This window comes from Macaca nemestrina, chromosome 6 (assembly GCF_043159975.1).
Source record: "Macaca nemestrina isolate mMacNem1 chromosome 6, mMacNem.hap1, whole genome shotgun sequence".
In the NCBI taxonomy this organism is placed as follows: domain Eukaryota; kingdom Metazoa; phylum Chordata; class Mammalia; order Primates; family Cercopithecidae; genus Macaca; species Macaca nemestrina.
The window spans coordinates 59,898,204-59,918,782 of NC_092130.1; the positions used below are offsets into that span (position 1 = coordinate 59,898,204).

The 20,579-nt window shown below is 36.2% G+C and overlaps 2 long non-coding RNA genes across 3 annotated transcripts in view; one reads left to right on the plus strand and one right to left on the minus strand.

Annotated features, from left to right (window-relative positions):
* LOC105500035 (uncharacterized) overlaps positions 1 to 20,579 on the plus strand; it is a 117,750-nt gene that overhangs the window by 54,665 nt on the left and 42,506 nt on the right. The window lies entirely within an intron of this gene.
* Positions 17,576 to 20,579, minus strand: part of LOC139363787 (uncharacterized) — a 270,619-nt gene continuing 267,615 nt past the window's right edge. The window contains exon 4 of the long non-coding RNA XR_011624748.1: positions 17,576 to 17,942. This is a non-coding gene — a long non-coding RNA (uncharacterized lncRNA). The remainder of the gene's footprint in view (positions 17,943 to 20,579) is intronic.

Sequence of the window (20,579 nt, forward strand, 5' to 3'; positions counted from 1 at the left end):
ATATTCTAGTGTTTCAATATGCTGCTTAGTACTTATCTATTCTTTTGTTGATATTTGCATTTTTTCCACTTTTTGCTATTTTGAATAATAATGCCATGAAGATTCATGTAGATGCTTTGTATGGATACATGTTTTCACTTTTGGGAAGAATAATTGAGTCACATGATTACTCTATATTTACATTTTTGAAAGAATTGCTGATCTCCAAAGTGGCTGCACTTTGGTGATTTTACATCATTACCAGCAAGGTCTGCAGATTCTAATTCTCCACATCCTTGCCAACACTTGTTATTGTATGTCTTTTTTATTATATCCGTAGTAAAATGGTATCCATTGTGATTTTAATTTGTATTTCACTAATGAGCAATGATGAGTATCTTTTCATATGTTTATTGAGCATTTGCATATCTTCTTTGGAAAATATCGATTTGATCCTTTTTCTACTTTTAATTGGGTTATTTGTATTTTTATTACTGAGTTGTAAGAGTTCATTATATAGTCTGGATACAAGTATTTAATCAGATATATGATTTGTAAACATTTTTCTCATTCTGCAGATTATCTTTCACTCACTTGATGGTGTTATTGAAACACATAATGAACATTAAAAATTTTTATGTTATTCAATTTATCTATTTTTATTATGTTTTTGTTATCCTTTCTAAGAAAACATTGCCTAATCAATAGTTAAGGATGTTTACTCTCATATTTTCTTCTAAGTAGTTTACAGGTTAAATGTTAAAATCTTACATTTAAGTCTATGATCCAGTTTGAGTTAATTTTGTGTATGATTGAGGTGAGAATTCAACTTCATTCTTTTGCATGTGGATATTCAGTTGACTCAGCAACATTCGTTGAAAAGAGTATTTTTTTCCATTTAATTGTCCTGACATCCTTGTTGAAAATCATCTGACCATAAGTGTAAAGATTAATTTCTTGGCTGTCAATTCTTTTCCATTGATATATAATCTCTCCTAATGCCAGTACTATACTTTTTTGATTACTGTAGCTTTGTAGTAAGTTTTGAAATGAGGATGTGTTAGTTCTCCAACTTTTTAAAAATTTTGTTTTGGTTATTCTGGATCCTTTGCATTTCTATATAAATTTTATGGCCAGACTGTCAGTTTCTACAAAAAACACCAACCTGGCATTTAGCATTCAGATAGGGAATGCATCAACTTTTTAGATGAAGTTGGCAGTGTTGCCATCTTCACAATATTATGTTTTCTAATCCATGAGAACATTATGTTCTGATCCAGGATATCATAGTACGTCTTTCAACTTATTTATATTTTCATTAATTTATTCTTTTATAGCTTACATTGCATAAGTATTGTACTTCTTTTATTAAATTCATTACTAAGCCTTTTGTTCTTGATGCTATTTCAGATAAAAATTATTTCCTTAATTTTATTTCTGGAATACTCATTGTTATCATATAAAAATACTCATATTTTTGTGTTGATCTTTTATCCTGAAATCTTATTGAATTTATTTATCAGTTCTAATAACTTTTCATAGATTACTTAGGATTTATCTATGTAAGTGCATGTCATATATGAAAATAACTAATTTTATTTATTATTTTTCAACCTGGATGTTGTTATTTTTTATTTATTTTTTATTTTTGAGATGAAGACCCACTCTGTCACCCAAGTTGGGTGCAGTGGTGTAATCTCGGCTCATTGCAACCTCCGCCTCCCTGGTTTAAGTGATTCTCCCACCTCAGTCTCCTGAGTAGCTGGGATTGCAGGTGCATCACACTATTCCTGGCTAATTTTTGTATTTTTAATTGACATGGGCTTTCACCATGTTAGCTGGGTTGGTCTTGAACTCCCGGCCTCAAGTGATCTGCCCACTTCAGCCTCCTAAAGTGCTGGGATTACAGGTGTGAGCCACTGTGCCCAATCTGTTATTTCTTTTTCTTACTTAACTGCCTTGGCTAGGACCACTAGTACAATTTTAAATAGAATTCAAAGAGTAGATATTCCTAACTTGTTCTTGATTTTAAGTTAAAAAAAAAAAATTCAGTCTTTCATCATTATGTGGCTCTGTTTTATTTTTTCCCATATGTCTCTTATTAGATCAAGAAAATTACCTTCCATTACTAGCTTGTTAGCTTTTTTTTTTTTTTTTTGAGACAGAGTCTTGCTCTTTTGCCCAGGCTGGAGTGCAGTGGTGCAATCTCAGCTCACTGCAAGCTCCGCCTCCTGGGTTCACGCCATTCTCCCACCTCAGCCTCTCAAGTAGCTGCGATTACAGGTGCCACCACCACGCCTGGCTAATTTTGTTTTTGTGTTTTTAGTAGAGATGGGGTTTCACCATGTTAGCCAGGATGGTCTTGATCTCCTGACCTCGTGATTCACCCGCCTCAGTCTCCCAAAGTGCTGGGATTACAGGTGTGAACCACCGTGCCCAGCTGCTTGTGACCATTTTTATCATGAAAGTGTTGGATTTTGTCAAGTATTTTTTCTGAATCATTTGAGATAATCATGTGTTTTTTTTTTGTACTTATTAATATGGTGGGCTTTTTTGTATTTGATTTTTAGATGTTAAAGCAACTTTGCCTTCCTGTGATAAATCCCACTTCGTCCTGGTATAGAATTATTTTTATGCTTTGCTGGACTCAGTTTACTGCTTGCTTTTATTTTTAGTAATTTATTCAATTTATCAATAAACGACAGGTATTTTTCTACTCCCTAAAGATAAAATTGTGCTCAAAATTATGTATAATCCTTTCCTTCATGAACAGTGTAGTTGGGAGACACATTTTATTCAAATAGGTACACAAATTATTACTATTTACTAAGTAAACCATATAAATGGAAAGAATGTGGCTCTATGTGAGGCTATAATAACAGAAGAGACCCAGGTTGAAATGCAGTATCTTTTGTTATTGTATTAGTCCATTCTCATGCTGCTACTAAAGTTATATCTGAGAATGGGTAATTTATAAAGGAAAGAGGGTTAATTGACTCACAGGTCAGCATGGCTGGTGAGGCCTCAGGAAACTTAAAATCATGGCAGAAGGGGAAGTAAACACATCCTTTTTAATATGGCAACAGCAAGAGGAAGTGCAGAGAAAAGATGGGGGAAAGCCCCTCATAAAACCACCAGATCTTCTGAGAACTCATTCACTATCATGAGAACAGCATGGAGGTAACCTACTCCATGATTTCATTACCTCCCAAAGGCTCCCTCCCATGACAAATAGGGATTATGTAACTACAATTCGAGATGAGATTTGGGTGAGAACACAGCCAAACCATATTATTCCACCCCTACCCCCTTCCAAATCTCATGTCCTCACATTTCAAAGCACAATCATGCCTTCCCAACACTACCCTAAAATCTTAACTCATTTTAGCATTGACTTAAAAGTCCAAGTCCAAAGATTCATCTGAGGCAAGGTGATTACCTTCCACCTAAGAGCCTGTAAGACCAAAAGCAAGTTAGTTACTTCCTAGATACAATGAAGGGCACAGGCATTGGGTAGATACACCTGTTTCAAATGGGAGAAATTAGCCAAAACATAGGGTGTACAGGCCACGTGCAAGTCCAAAATCCAATAGGGCAGTCATTAAACCTTAAAGTTGCAAAATGATCTCCTTTGACTCCATGTCTCAAATCTAGGTCATGTTGATGCAAGAGGTGGGCTCCTATAGCCTTGGGAAGATCTGTGCCATGGTTTCACAGGGTACAATCCCCCTCCTGGCTGCTTTCACAGTCTGGTGTTGTGTCTGAGGCTTTTCCAGATGCACAGTGCAGGCTGTCAGTAGATCTACCATTTTGGGGTCTGCAGCACAGAGGCCTTCTTCTCACAGCCCCACTAGGCAGTGCCCCAGTGAGGACTCTGTGTGCAGGCTCCAACCCCACATTTTCCTTCTACACTCCCCTACCAGAGGTTCTCCATGAGGTTTCTGCCTGCAGCAAAGTTCTGCCTGGACAATCAGGCATTTCCATACATCCTCTGAAATCTAGGCAGAGGTTCGAAAACCTCAACTTTTGACTTTGGTGCACCTGTAGGCTCAACACCATGTGGAAGATGTCAAGGCTTGTGGCTTGCACCCTCTGAAGCCATGGCCTAGCTGTGCCTTGGTTTATTTTAGGCATGGCTTGTGCTGATGGGACACAAGACATGAAGTCTTTAGGTTACACACAGTAGAGGGGCTCTGGGCCTGGGCCATGAAACCATTTATTCCTCCTAGGCTTCTGGGCCTGTGATGGGATGGACTCCCAAGAAGGTCCCTGACATGCTCTGGAGATATTTTTCTCATTGTCTTGGTGATTACCATTCAGATCCTCATTGCTTATGCAAATTTATGAAGCTGGCTTGAATTTCTCCCCAGAAAATAGGTTTCACTTTTCTATTTCATTGTCAGGCTGCAAATTTTCCAAACGTTTATGCTTTGCTTCCTCTTGAACCCTTTGCTGCTTAGACATTTCTTCTGCCAGATACGGCAAATCATCCTTCTCATGTTCAAAGTTCCACAGATCTCTAGGGCAAGGGCAAAATGCCACCATTCTCTTTGCATAGTAAGAGTGACATTTACTCCAGTTCCCAACAGGTTCTTCATCTCCATCTGAGAGCACTTCAGCATGGACTTCATTGTCCATATCCCTATAAGCATTTTGGTCAAAGCCATTCAACAAGTGTCCAGAAGTTCCAAACTTTCCCACATTTTCTTGTCTTCTGAGATCTCTAGTTTTCTAGGAAGTTCCAAACTTTCCCACATTTTCTGTCTTCTTCAGAGCACTCCAAACTGGTTCAACCTCTGCCTGTTACTTAGTTCCAAAGTTGTTTCTGCATTTTCAGGTATCTTTATAGCAGCACCCCACTCTCTATGGTACCAATTTACTGTATTAGTTTGTTCTCATGCTGCTAATAAAGACACACTTGAGACTGGTTAATTTATAAAGAAAGAGGTTTAATTGACTCACAGTTTAGCATGGTTGGGGAGGCCTCAGGAAACTTATAATCATGGTGGAAGGGGAGGCAAACATGTCCTTCTTCACATGGTGGCAGCAAGAGGAAGTGCAGAGTAAAGAAGGGGAAAAGCCCATTATAAAACCATCACATCTTGTGAGAACTCACTCACCATCACAAGAACAGCATGAAGGTAACAACCCCCATGATTCAATTACCTTTCAGTGGGTCTCTTCCACAACACATGGGGATTATGCCAACTACAAGTTCAAGCTGAGATTTGGGTAGGGATACAGGCAAACTGTATCAGTTCTATAACATGAAAGCTATTTAATCACTATAAAATGGAGGAGCAGGAAAGCATTCTATAAAAAGAAGAGCATATTTGAAAAACTGAGGAATAAATATTCCACCAAAACAGTTATTTTTAGTGGAATCTGGGTGAAGGATAGAGGTTTGGACAAGGTTTACATTATGCAGATCCTTCAAGACCATGTTAATAATTTTCTACTTATTTCAAGAGCAATAAGAAGCCATGGAAAGTTTAAATAAGTGAAGTGCTATTACCAGATATTCAAGTTTAAAAGATAACTCAGACTACCTTGTGAAAACAGATTGAAGTGGGAAAGTAATGATTGTCAGGAAGATATTTCAGCAGGTCATAGTAACAGTTCAAGACAGAGATTCTGGCATAGGTTGATAGCAGTGGCATTCCAGAGAAAATGAACTGTAAAACATAAATAAAATTATAGCTCTGGCTTTGTTTGCATTGCTACAAATTATGAAGGTATAAACCAAATTCTTTGAATTTTGTTCTTCATGCCTTTGCAAAATTCATAATTTTTAGAAAGTACTTATTCCCAAATTATTCTGAGTTTAGACCTTTGTGGCATATGGATATAATCATAAGTGATAAACAGGAAATATGGAACATTTTTAAGTTTGTGTAAATAATTGTATAGCACTATAGCAATGACACTAAGCTTACATATGCATGTTTAAATGTGTGATAAGGTGAGTGAAGAATTAAAAACCTTTTAAACTCCATTTGAAGGAAAAATATTCTCAAATTAATCTAATGTTGTCTAAAGCACAGATGTGCTATCAAGATCATTCTTATACTTCTACTTTTATAATATCATATTTTTATTTTTTAACATTCATAAATTAGTTAAGATTTTTGTTGTTTCAGAAGTACTGTTTTTTTAACATGTAATACTGGTGTAAAATTTAATAAGTCAAGAATTTATGTTGTCAGTGTGGCTTCTAATATTTTCATTTTACACACTTACAATTATGAAAATCCTAATTTGTACAAAAGAGCAAGGGAAAATTAATTTAAAAACACATTTGGTTGCACATATGTTTGGAATAAAATTGTTGTTTTAAATGGCTTAATTAGAACAGTTTGTCATGCTTATTGGAAACTGGTATAATGGCATTATTTTAACCACTGAGTTCTGGCAGAAATCAAAAGAGAAAGAGGGTTAGAGACACTCTTGAAGCTTTGTTATACTGTGCCTTTCAGAATAGTTCTGTCTGGCTCATTATATCCAAGGTGCTTGTCACTATAAAACTGGGATATTCAGAAAGATGTTAAACTAGAGTATAAAGAAAGATCAGTTTCTCAGTTCAGTAAAATAATGTCTATTCAACATTTGGTACATGCATACACTTTTTAATCTCTGAATGTGAAATTGGTCTAAAGAGAATGATTTCTAATACTATATTTCTTATTGAAATGTAATGAGTTAAATGCCAATATAAGGTCAAAGAGTAGGTACTTTGTTCAACATGAGAAGAAACACAAAGCTTAATACTCAACTTGGGTCCCATTTTCTCTTTTGAGATATCCATGATTCATACTTTTCACCAGGGGACTATTCACATGCTGCTTGTCTGTGTCTCCTCCTATTATTCTATAGACAGTGTTTATTCTGAGCAAATTAGGCTATTTAATAATTGTCAAACATAATCCATATTTTCCTTATTTGGTTTCTTCAGAAGATATTCCTGTCACATCTTAACTCCATTTGTCCAAACCCTTTCCAAACATCAAGAAGTAGCTTTTCAAATGCCCTAACCTTTCCCTGACCCAGTCCTAAATGGAGGTTCATTTGCCTCTCTCCATATTGCCATAGTAATCATCTTTTTCCTTGCTTATATCCTTGTAATACAGTTGTTTATATACTTGTCTAGTTTATGCACTCTATGAGATCATAAACTCCCTTGAGGCCAGTTTCTTCTTATCTTCATATTTTACCTCTTTCTTTGCCTCAAATAGTTCTTGGTGCATAGTGTAGCATTGTCAAAATGAATTGCCTTCACAGAGTTATGGGTAGGCTTAGGCTTAGGCTTATGACGCGTATGAGTGAGTGAGTGACTCACAGATTGAACAGAGGGGAGAGGAGCCTTCCTCTCTCAGCTTTTAATAGTGCCCTAGGGATGCATTTGGAGAAAGACTTCTTACAGCAAAGTTTCTTACACAGAAAAAGAAAAAAAAAAGTAAAGAAAAAAGCCAGGAGAGTTAAAAATTTGACCCAGAAAAACAACAATGGCCCTGAAAATTAAAGAAAAATGGAGATAAGACCAAGAATGAAGGAATCCGTGTGCCTCTTCAATTAAAGCTGAGACCTTCAATCAAACACTGCTTTTACACTTTCTGATTGAAAGCCTTGATGCCCAGCTTATTTCTGGGAATTTATTTAAAAAAAAATTAAATTGTGGATTAAAATATATTAATTAAATATCATGGATATTTATTATTTCTTTATGGAGGATCAGTCTCTTAACTTCCCATGCTTATAGACTTACCTCCCACTCTCAAAACCTTGTGAGTTTTGATGAGTTTGACTGGAAAGAGTGTACTTTTCACCATGGAAGCTAAAATTCCTTATACCCCTTGCAACTAGGATTCAGGCAAAACCACTAGGCTTTGCAAATCAGATGAAACCATCCAAAGATAAGCATTTTTGAAGATGATGGACTAAAGAAACCCTCTGGTAAAGGGGAAAATTAAAACAAGTTTAAATGCCAAGAGCAGCCAGAACAGGAATGCTAATGAGAATGTCGTATGCTCAGGGTTAACTATGCTGAGGTGCAAGCTGGAGCTTTTACTGCTTTGTGGGAGTTGGCCATTATGCATCACAAAATGCCTTCATAAAGAGTGTGGAGAAATTTTCTAGGCTATGTAATTTGGAGTCTGTTTCTCCTGGCATGACGATGATTCCACCCACAAACTAATATGTGCGTGATATGGTTTGGCTGTGTCCCCACCCAAATCTCATATTGAATTGTACCTCCCCAAATTCCCATGTGTCATGGAAGGGACCCAGTGGAAGATAATTGAATCATGGGGGCAGAGCTTTCTCATGCTATTATTGTGGTAGTGATTAAGTCTCATAATATCTGATGGTTTTATAAAGGTGAGTTCCCCTGAACAAGCTACCTTGCCTGCCACTATGGAAGACATGACTTTTCTTTTTTTTTTTTTTTTTAATTTATTATTATTATACTTTAAGTTGTAGGGTACATGTGCATAACGTGCAGGTTTGTTACATATGTATACTTGTGCCATGTTGGTGTGCTGCACCCATCAACTCGTCATTTACATCAGGTATAACTCCCAATGCAATCCCTCCCCCCTCCCCCCTCCCCATGATAGGCCCCTGTATGTGATGTTCCCCTTCCTGAGTCCAAGTGATCTCACTGTTCAGTTCCCACCTATGAGTGAGAACATGCGGTGTTTGGTTTTCTGTTCTTGTGATAGATTGCTAAGAATGATGGTTTCCAGCTGCATCCATGTCCCTACAAAGGACACAAACTCATCCTTTTTGATGGCTGCATAGTATTCAATGGTGTATATGTTCTCCTTTACCTTTCACCATGATTATGAGGCCTCCCCCACCATGTAGAACTGAGTCCATTAAACCTCTTTCCTTTATAAATTACCCAGTCTTGGGTATGTCTTTATTAGCAGCATGAGAGCAGACTAATACAGTGTGTGTGTTTGTGTGTGTGTGTAGTGGTAAAAACACAACCTGAGATACACTCTCTTATCAAAATTTTAAGTGTGCAATATATCGTTAACTATAAGTACAGTGGTATACAGCAGATCTTTAAATTTACTCATCTTGCATAACTAAACTTTATACTCATTGAACTTTAACTACCCTCTACCTCCTTCCAGTTCCTGAAAACCACCATTCTATTCTCTTGTTTCTATGAGTTAGATTATTTTAGGTACATCATATAGTTGGAATTATGCAGTATTTCTGTGACTGGTTTATTTCTGTGACTAGTTTTTTTCACTTAGTGTAATGTTCTCCAGATTTATCCTTCTTGTAGCATATGGCAGGATTTCCTTATTTTTTAAGACTGAATAATATTCCATCCTGTGTATATGGCACATTTTCCTTATCTATTTATATATAAATGGATGTTAACGTACATAAATGTTTCAATACCTTAGCTATTGTGAGAAATGCTGCAATGAACATGGGATTACAGATGTATCTTTAAGATCCTGATTTCAATTCTTTGTGATACATACCCAGAAGTGAGATTGCTGTATCATATGGTAGTTCCATTTTTAATATGCTAGGAAACACCATATCTCCTATTGCTTTTTATAGCAGTTTCACCACTTTTCATTCCTACTAGCAGGGTACGAGGTTCCAATTTCTTCACACATTTGCCAATACTTATCTTGTGTTTTAATAATAGCCATTCTAATAGGTATAAAGTAATATTTTGTTTTGATTTACTTTTTTTCTGACTATTAATAATGTTGAGCATAGATTATTAACAATGCTGATCATCTTTTCATATACCTATAGGCTATTTATATGTCTTCTCAGGAGGATAAATATCTATGCCAGTCCTTTGCCCATTTTTAAAATAAGGTTATTTGTTTCTTTGTTACTGAGTTGTAGGAGTTCCTTATATATTTTCGATATAAACCCCTTATTAGATATATGGTTTGCAAATATTTCTCCCACTCCACAGGTTATCTTTTCACTCTTGATTGCATCCTATACTATATAGAAGCTTTTTATTTGATGTAGTCTCATTTGTCTATTTTTGCTTCTGTTTCTTATGCTTTTAGTGTCATATCCAAGAAATCATTGCCAAATCCAATGTCATGAAGCTTTTCTCCCATTTTCCTCTAGGAGTTTAACAGTTTCGATTCCTTTTTTTTTTTTTAATTTATTTATTATTATTATACTTTAAGTTGTAGGGTATACAGTTTCGATTCTTACATTGAAATTTTTAAACCATTTTGATGGATTTATTTTTGTGTATAAATAGGGGTCAGATATTATTTTATTACATGTAGCTATCCAGTTATCCCAACACAATTTGTTAAAGAGAATATATTTTCTCAAAGGTGCCTAACATAGTTTTAACATCTTAATTTTTTAATGTAGCAGATGAGTTCTTTATCCCCATACCCCTTGCCTTTTTAATACCTGCCAATAGACTTCCAAATATCATTAACTTCTCTTTGCCTGAGGGCTTGCTCTGGCTACTGGAGCCCTCTCCACCTGTGCATAAAGCAGGCTGGAAATGTTGGGGAATTAACGTTTCACAGGAGTGGCTTTTAATCATTAACTGCCAAGATTTGGTTCATATGATGCAACTCTCTCCCCTCAGGGGTAATAAGCTTGTAGGACTAAGCTATAGTTGCCCACTATAGTAACCTGTTTGATGATGCACTTTTATTGGCTTCCTTCCCTTTTCTTTATCGCTTCACCACTCCTCTACTTATGTTTATGGGACCACCTCCCAAATGAATTATTTGCATATTAATCGTGTCTCAAAGTCTGATTCTGGGATCCAAACTAAGATACTGAATCTAAAATTAATTTCTATTACTTACAGCTCATAAACCTATCCTGCTGTATTAGGGAATCTTACATCATGTAAAAATGTCTATTCACATGATGAAAAATAATCTAAGCCCTCATGGTATTTTTGTCTTTGCTCATTTAGAATTTTGTAAAATAGTATGAGCACTGGTGTTATATACATCTCAGGTCAAATACCAGATTTCACTCTTAATAACCAAGTGACACAGGACTGTTTACATAATTTTGCTAAATTTCAGTTTCTTTTTGGAGAAATGAGGGTACTTATAACTCTCTTATTGTGAAAATATATAAAATAAGCATTTCCAGACCTACACTGCACCAGTCAAACAAATGCTCACCATGTACTCATTCCTATTCTCCTTTTAATTGTTCCATTTTTGACTTCTTCTTAATCTACCTTCTTTTGTTTTTGCATAAACAATAATTAAACAAAAGTTAAAATACCCAAAGAAATATGGTTTTGGTGGAGTAACTAACTACGCAAGGCACTTAGATACTTGATAGAACATTTTGCTCAAGGTGACAACTTTATTCTACAACTGAAGATATTTTTACTAACTGTAAGCCCCTACTCAATATTCAAGCAACAAAAGTTACCTTGCACAAAGCTCATCCCTCTAGTAGAGATATGAGCTGCTTTCTGTATCTACTGCTTTTGGCAGCCCACACTTTGTTTGTGTCACATATTCAGCAATTTTATCATACATCTTTGATGCCCGAAGTATTTCCTTGACATTGCCTTCCCTGTAGCTGCAGGCTCTAAACTTTTCCCTCCACTTCTTTTCCTCATCTCTGTCCATTCCAATATCCTCTTGAGGTCTGCCTAACCTGATAAAGAAATTTAATCCAAAATATTCTTCCAAATTTTATTTGGGCTTTGTTAACTCCAAGGAATAGTTAATATGATAAGTATAAGCACACAAACAGAAGCTTTAAGGCATATATATTTGGACAAGAAAATATATTTCAAATCCTACCTCACAAGTGAATGCTTATTCCTGAAAAATATAACAGTGGCTCTGGGACTCTTAAGTTAAAATAAATCTCCTGTTTCCTCAACATTTTAACTATTATCAGTTGTCATTCGAACAATATTTGATATACTCTGACTTTGAAAATGAGTGCCTTTTTTAAGCTATTCATTTAACAAATACTTGTTAAATATTACTATGTTCAGAACATTGTTCTAGGCATTAAAAGTTAGCCAATAAAGAATTTCATACCATAAAAGCTTAGGAATTTGTCTAGTTAGTTCAGGCTGCTATACCAAATTACTATAGATTGGGTAGCTCATAAAAAACTGAAATATATTTCTCACAATCAGTATACTGGAGGTCTAAGATCAGGTTGCTAGCATGGTTGGGTTCCAGTGAGGGTCCTCTTTCAGGTTATAGAATACTGACTTCTTGTTGTATCCTTATATGACAGAGAGCAAAGTTAAGCAAGCTCTCTTGGAATGCTTAAAAGGGCACTAATCCCATTCCCATTCCCATTCCCATTCCCATTGATGAGGGGTCTACTCCCATGACGTAATCACCTTTTGAAGGCCCTACCTTCTAATACATCACATTGAGAGTAGGATTTCAATGCATGAAATGTAAGGGACGCAAACATTCAGCCTATAATTGTATTGTAGTTGCAAAATCAAAAAATATATGCTTAAAGTTGGTATATATAAGTTTAAAACTGTATTTGACTTAATGTTCAAATGAATTTGTATGCATAATACATTCAATTTGAGTTCTAGAAAGGTATGATAAATGGGTGTTAGAATAATTAAGAAAGACTTCACTGAGTGTGTAAAGACTAAGTCAACCCCTAAAAGAAGGGGCATCATTTCCTAAAAGAAGGGGGATCATTTGAATATAAGAACAGAAAGAATAGCATTTTAGGTGGGGAGACTGACTAGCAGAGGCTTAGAAAAGAGATGGAGAATAGCTATATGGGAGAGAAAAGTGGTCTAACTGGCTAAAGAAGTGTTCTAACGCTGAGGAGTGAATAACTTGACTGTGGCTAGATTTCCTATGCTTAGTTAACAAGATGTATGTCCCTACAGGTTTTGAGATTCTGTGTTAGAGTATATGCAAAGTCATGGGATATACATCATATATCTTTCTGGAGTAACAATTTTACTCATATTTAATAAAAACATTAATTGACATCAAAACAAAGAGCCCTATTGAGTGTAGGCTGTAAGATTCAAAGGAAGCTCAGCTGAAAGACCTAAGCTGACAACATAGATGTAAGCTGTGTTAACATCCTATTGGTAACCGAAGGCCAGACAGTGAGTGTGATTATCAAAGACAGTGTTCAGAGTAAGAAAAACAGAGTTTTGGAGCACACAGAGAAGGAACTGCACATGAAGGAGCTTGAGAGAAAGTAGTGGGAAAAGTAGCAGGTACCCTAAGACAGAGGTGTGATGGAAGCCCAGATTTCAAAGAAGAAATTGTCATGCTTGTCAAATACTGTAGAGAGTTCAAATGAGATACACATTCAAAGTGTATTCTTTAAATTTAATACTTAATAAGTGATTGGCAACATTTGACAGAAGATTTTTCAGGAAAATGGTGTGTTGGGAAGCTCAAATAAGGTTAGAATATTAGAGTGATGAGGAGGGTTTTTTCCTTACCCCCAGAAAGTGGCTCATCTGCAGGTCACAGCTTCCCTTTGATGAAATCCTCTGGCTCCCTACAAGTGAGATTAGGAGTTCCTTCTCAACTAGTTTGGAAACCTGATACCTCCTATGTGCTGTTCAAGGCAATGAAGTGACCTCAAATTACTGGGGTGGGCAGGGGGCAATTTGAAGGAATTATCCTGACATGAAGAAGCGAGCATGTAGAGCAAAAGTATTACCCGTGCAAGGGGGATCATCTTACTTGAGGAGTGGATACACCATGTACCATGATGTGCTTATTTCACGTTGTATGCCAGCTTCAAAACATCTCATGTACACCATAAATATATATACCTACTATGTACCCACAAAAATTAAAAATAAACAAACAAACAAAAAACAAATTTGCCAATGAGTGATGAGTCTGTCTTTAAGAAAAAAATGTAAAAATATTTTCCTAAGAATGGTTGAATGGTTGTTAGAGTCTTGGGTAAAGAAAAATTACTTTGTTAGAAGGGAGGAAGGAAGCCCTTATCAAAAAATAAAAAATTTAAAAATTTAAAAAAAAACAGGCAAAATTAAACTGTGATACTCATAAGCATTGATAAGCTGTGATTTGAGCCTTGTGGATCTTCACATTTTTCAATCCTTTACTGCCTGCTCTGATCTGAATGTTTGCATCACCCTGAAATTCATATGTTGAAATCCTAACGCCTGAGGTGATGGTATTTAAGAAGTCGTGTCTTTGGGAAGCTATTCGGTCTGCAGCAGAGCCCTCATCAATGAAGTTGTGCCTTTGTAAAAGAGGCCCAAGAGAGAGCTTCCTTCCATCACATGAAGAGACAGTGAGGAGGTGCTGGTCTATGAACCTGAAAGTGAGTCTACAAGATCTGCACTACCTTGATCTCGGATTTCCCAGCTTCTGGATCTGCGAGAAATAAATTTCTGTTGTTTATAAGCCACCCAGTCTAAGGTATTTTGTGATAGCATCTGAACAGATAATGACACTTGCTAAGGTGATTTTCAAAACTAGGTATTTTCATATACATTTTAAAAGTTAGAATCTAACATTTGTATCATATATTTCCATAGCTAAAAAGGATATTATTTCCATTTTAAATACAACTGTTATATTTTTTAAAAAGACAGCCAAGAGGATTATAAATATAACAATAATTATGTGATTAACCTATCATTCAGTATATGAACAAATTATTTTTAATATTGAAAAGGCTTATTATTTTTCTCAATGAAATTATATTTTAATCCAATTTGCCATAGGAATTTTTATCCTAGTATATATTTATGCTTGAATGTATCTATTAAACACTCTATCACACTTCTTTAAAATATGAATATATAATTAAATATAAAATTATATTATGTTTCTAAAAATAGGCTCCAAGTATCTAAAATATCTTCTGAAATTAGTTATTGCAAATTTTTTTTTTTTTTTTTTTTTTTTTTTGAGATAGAGCCCCACTCTTGTTGCCCAGGCTGGAGTGCAGTGGCACGATCTCAGCTCACTGCAACCTCCACCTCCCCTGTTCAAGAGATTGTCCTGCTTCAGCCTCCCGAGTAGTGGGAGTACAGGAATGCACCACTGCGCCTGGCTAATTTTGTGCTTTTAGTAGAGATGGTATTTTGCCGTGTTGGTCAGGCTGATCTCAAACTCAGGTGATCCACCCACCTCAACTTCCCAAAGTGCTGGGATTACAGGTGTGAGCCACCATGCCAGCCTATTGCAAAATTTTTAATCAATTTCTCAGAGCAAGAGTAGAAATCATTAAAAATGAAAATTCAAAAACATAGAAGGTAATAATTTTATTGGAAAGAGATCTATCCATGGGATAACTGGGAAGGAAAGGTATGGTCCCTTGATTAAAGAAGTTTTCCTTTAGCATCTGGAAGTTTTGCATCTCTGGACAGTGAAACATAAAATTTGGGATGAGGAGAGGTACCAAAAAAAATGGTGATTGTCAAAGGGGAGCCAGGAAAGGAGAACAGGCATGCAAAAAAGACTGGGGGACATTGGGAAAAGTGGTGACAGTGCTGGCCAGAGAAGACTGTTACAGAGCACTGCAGAGGCTTTGATATGGCAGGCATAGGAGCGGAGGCAGGAAGAAAGGTGTGCATACATATAAAATGTTGTTGCTGACATTAGAGTTAATCCATCCAACACTAGTAAAAGAAAAAAATTGTACAAACTGACAGAAATGAAGACATTGAGCAAGGTATGAATCATATCCTGTTCTTGTAGAATTTTGTGGTTAATTTGGTTATAGGAATCAGCCACTAGAAGTTTGTATAAATGTCTTTTGACTGAGCTGTGCAGAACCAAAAAGGACAAACAGTTTCAAATAGAGGAAATCGCTTCATCTTTAGAGTGGAACTCTGGCATTTACTTAAATCTGTGTTCCAAATGTCAAATTCAACACAAGGCAAAGGTTAGCTGTATTTAGGATCTAATAAATACTTGAGAAATACACTCAGCATAGAGCCTACCCACTGGCACAATATTCCACACACATCTGGTTAATGAATAAGTGAACTGATTATTAAATGAATGGTCAGCATCCCCACCAAAGAGGCAGAAAAACCCTGAAAACCCTTATACTGCATATAGGAACAAAGACCTGAGACTCTGATATCTGTGAAAATCTGCTGCTACTGTAATAATTTTAGGAAACTTATCTATTGAACCGATGAAAGTGATTTTAAAATGTTTATTTTAATTGTATTTTTCTAGTTCTTGCACTTTGTCATCACAAATACTCTTAGTCTAAGGTACTTTTGAATTATTTCCCCAGCAAAAACACCAGTTCTAATTTAAAGCCTCAAGGTTTTATTTTGAAAGGAAAAGCTAAGCTAAAGAACTGAGATTTAAATTGATTCGAGTGAATATTCAATTAATATGAAAACATCTATGAATAATAGAGATAAAAAGAATTGGGAATTAAATAGAAGTACATTTCTTCACATTTATTTATTTTAGGTTATGTAAATTAAGGTTCTCTGAGAAACAAATACCAAGATGGGATTAGATATGAAAAACATTTACTGGGAAAACATCTGCTGAGGATAAAGGCAAGAGAGTGGGAGAAGGTGAGAAGAACCTCCAAACCAAGATGCAGATCTGAACCTGCAGAAGTAGAAGGGGAAGGAAGAATGATGGGGTGGGAAGAATTTGACATTGCAGAGCAGTTCTGAGCCAGTTGGGCCAGGCCAGTGGGGGAAGGAGGCCTTACACTCATAGCTGTTGTAAACTGAATGTTTGCATCTCCTCAAAACTTGTATGTTAAAGCCTAATCCTCAAGAAGGGACCTTTGGGAGGTGATTAGTTTATGAGGGCAGAGCACTCAAAAATGGTATTAGTGACTTTATAAGCATCTGACGAGATCAGAATTCTTCCCTTCCACCACGTGAGGACACAGGTAGAAGGTGCCAAATATGAATCAGAAAGGGGGCCCTCCACAGACACTAATCTTCAAATTTTTCCTTTCTTTACTCTTTGCTGCAGTCTGAATGTTTGTGTTCCAACCAAAATTCATATGTTGAAATTCTGTCCCCCAAAGTGATGTTATTAAGAGGTGGGGCCTTTGGGAGGTGATTCAGTCTTGGGGCCAAGACCTTGTGAATGAGATTCTGAACCTTATAAAAGGGACCCAGAGAGGACCCTCCCTCCTTCCATCGCATGAGCACACAGTGAGGAGGTGCTGTTCTATGAACCTAAAAGTGGGTCTTTACAAGATCTGCAGCACCTTCATCTTGAACTTCTCAGCTTTCAGAACTGTGAAAAATATATTTCTGTTCTTTGTAAGCTACCCAGTTTATGGAATTCTGTTACAGTAGCCCAAATAAAGTGAGCCATACCTCCATCATGATCACCCATTGAGTGTGGTCACTCATTAAGTAGGCCTCACAGTACCTGCCAGGTGGTCCAGTGAGGCAGCAGCATGGAGCACCTCTCAATCCTGCCTGCAGTTGGAGATGAGAGCCACAGATTTTCACAGATGTAGCAAAACTGGGATAGACATGTTTTTGATATTTTAATGTTTCTTTTTCTAATTTCTAACATTTCAAAACAGAACATAATGATGATTATGAAAAAAACAATTCATTATCATAGTCCATTAGATTTACTTATAAGTACATGTAAATATATATGAGGAAATGTCGCATAGATACAAAGGCGCACAGATCAATCTTAGTAATCTGAAGATCTACATTTTAAAGTCTTTGTTATATATTATGATTAAATATTTGAAATCTATAGAAGAAACTACTGAGCCCTGTGAAAAAAAATTAACTGAGAAAGGCCAAAAACAAAGATAATGTCTGATGGGCTCTGGACGTCAGTTTCTATGCAGAAACAATGACAAACTTTAACCCTGGACAACCAGTGTTTCGAAAATAGGCACTTCTGTTCAATGAATTACATGTGTGTGTTTTTCCCTAAGCCAATATGAGTTACAGTCTTCCTCTGTCACGATTCAAATTTCTTGCTTTCTTTTTGGATGCTTGGATTCTAGAGAATTAAACAAATAAAAATATCAAAATTGTTGAAAATAATTCGGTAAACAAATAATTCTTTATAGAATATAAAATGGCATTGTGCATTAAGAATAGGTACAATGATCTGATAACAAAATCAAAAACTAGTCCATAAACAGATATAACTAATGTCGACATTTCAGTTTGATACAGAAAGAATGGATCTTAAAAAATAATCATTTCTTTATAAAGGAAATGTTTGTGCCCCATATTTATGCTAAAATGAAATTCTTTTACCCAAGTTTAAGTTTTAAAAAGTTGTATGGAAGTAGTACATGCACATGAAAAAATATAAAGTAATTCTGGATTATAATATAACAGTTTTTAGCCATATTTTTCCCACTCCTCAGAAAGATGTACTTTTAAATTTTCCTATTTTAATTCTCCTGCTGATTAACTTCATAACTACAATTTACTTACATCCCTATATCTTTATTTATTAGCCTTGATATCATATCTGTAAATAACCACAATGAAACATGCAGATTTGGCTCCAGGCTGAGGAATCCTCATTTCAGAAGTCATCGTTCACTTTCCATTTAACAAAATATGTGTTGAAATCTATCACCTGCTGGTCGAGCATGGTGGCTCACGCCTGTAATCCCAGCACTTTGGGAGGACAAGGCGGCAGATCATATGAGGTCAGGAGTTTGAGACCCGCCTGGCCAACATGGCAAAACTCTGTCTTTACTAAAAATGCAAAAAGAAAAAAAAAGTATCTGGACATGTTGACAGGTCCCTGTAATCTCAGCCGCTTGGGAGTCTGAGGCAGGAGAATCATTTGAACCTGGGAGATGGAGGTTGCAGTGAGCCGAAATTGCGCCACTGAACTCCAGTCTAGGCGACAGAGTGAGAGTCCGTCTCCAAAAAAGAAAAAAGAGAGAAATGAGAAGCTGAATTAAAAATTCGAGTAAAAAAGAAGTACATGTGTATGTACAATGTAACCTGGGGAATGTAACCTGGGAGAGCTATTCTAAGCAGAAAACCAAGATTAGAGAGAGAGAGAGAACTTAAGGAGGACTAAATGTATTTTTATTAAAGTATCGGAAACATAATTCAAAGAAAATAATTAACTGAGAAAAATTATCTGCTACATACATAAAGTATTAATATCTCTCTTACTAGAAGGCTACAGTAACCAAAACAGCATGGTGCTGGTACCAAAACAGAGATATAGACCAGTGGAACAGAACAGAGTCCTCAGAAATAATACCACACATCTACAGCCATGTGATCTTTGACAAACCTGACATAAACAAGAAATGGGGAAAGGATTCCCTATTTAATAAATGGTGCTGGGAAAACCGGTTAGTCCTAAGTAGAAAGCTGAAACTGGACCCCTTCCTTACTCCTTATACAAAAATTAATTCAAGATGGATTGGAGACTTAAATGTTAGACCTAAAATCATAAAAACCCTAGAAGAAAACCTAGGCAATACCATTTAGGACATAGGCATGGGCAAGGACTTCATGTCTAAAACACCAAAAGCAATGGCAACAAAAGCCGAAATTGACAAATGGAATCTAATTAAAGAGCTTCTGCACAGCAAAAGAAACTACCATCAGAGTGAACAGGCAACCTACAGAATGGGAGGAAATTTTTGCAATCTACTCATCTGACAAAGGGCTAATATCCAGAACCTACAAAGAACTCAATCAAATTTACAAGAAAAAAACAAACAACCCCATGAAAAAGTGGGCAAAGGATATGAACAGAAATTTCTCAAAAGAAGACATTTATGCAGCCAACAGACACATGAAAAAATGCTCATCATCACTCGCCGTCAGAGAAATGCAAATCAAAACCACAATGAGATACCATCTCACACCAGTTAGAATGGCAATCATTAAAAAAATCAGGAAACAACAGGTGCTGGAGAGGATGTGGAGAAACAGGAACACTTTTACGCTGTTGGTGGGACTGTAAACTAGTTCAACCATTGTGGAAAACAGTGTGGTGATTCCTCAAGGATCTAGAACTAGAAATACCATTTGACCCAGCCATCCCATTACTGGGTATATACCCAAAGGATTATAAATCATGCTGCTGTAAAGACACACGCACACGTATGTTTATTGCAGCACTATTCACAATAGCAAATACTTGGAACCAACCCAAATGTCCATCAATGACAGACTGGATTAAGAAAATGTGGCACATATACACCATGGAATGCTATGCAGCTATAAAGAAAAGATAAGTTCGTGTCCTTTGTAGGGACACGAATGCAGCTGGAAACCATCATTCTCAGCAAACTATTGCAAGAACAGAAAACCAAACACCACATGTTCTCACTCCTAGGTGGGAACTGAACAATGAGATCACTTGGACACAGTAAGGGACATCACACACCGGGGCCTGTTGTGGGGTAGGGAGACGGGGAGGGATAGCATTAGGAGATATACCTAATGTAAATGACGAGTTAATGGATGCAGCACACCAGCATGGCACATGTATACATATGTAACAAACCTGCACATTGTACACATCTACCCTAGAACATACAGTATAATTAAAAAAGAAAAAACAACAAACAATATTAGCCACTAACCACATGTGGCTAATGATAAAGTCATTTAAAATTAAATAATATTCAAAATTTAGTTCAAA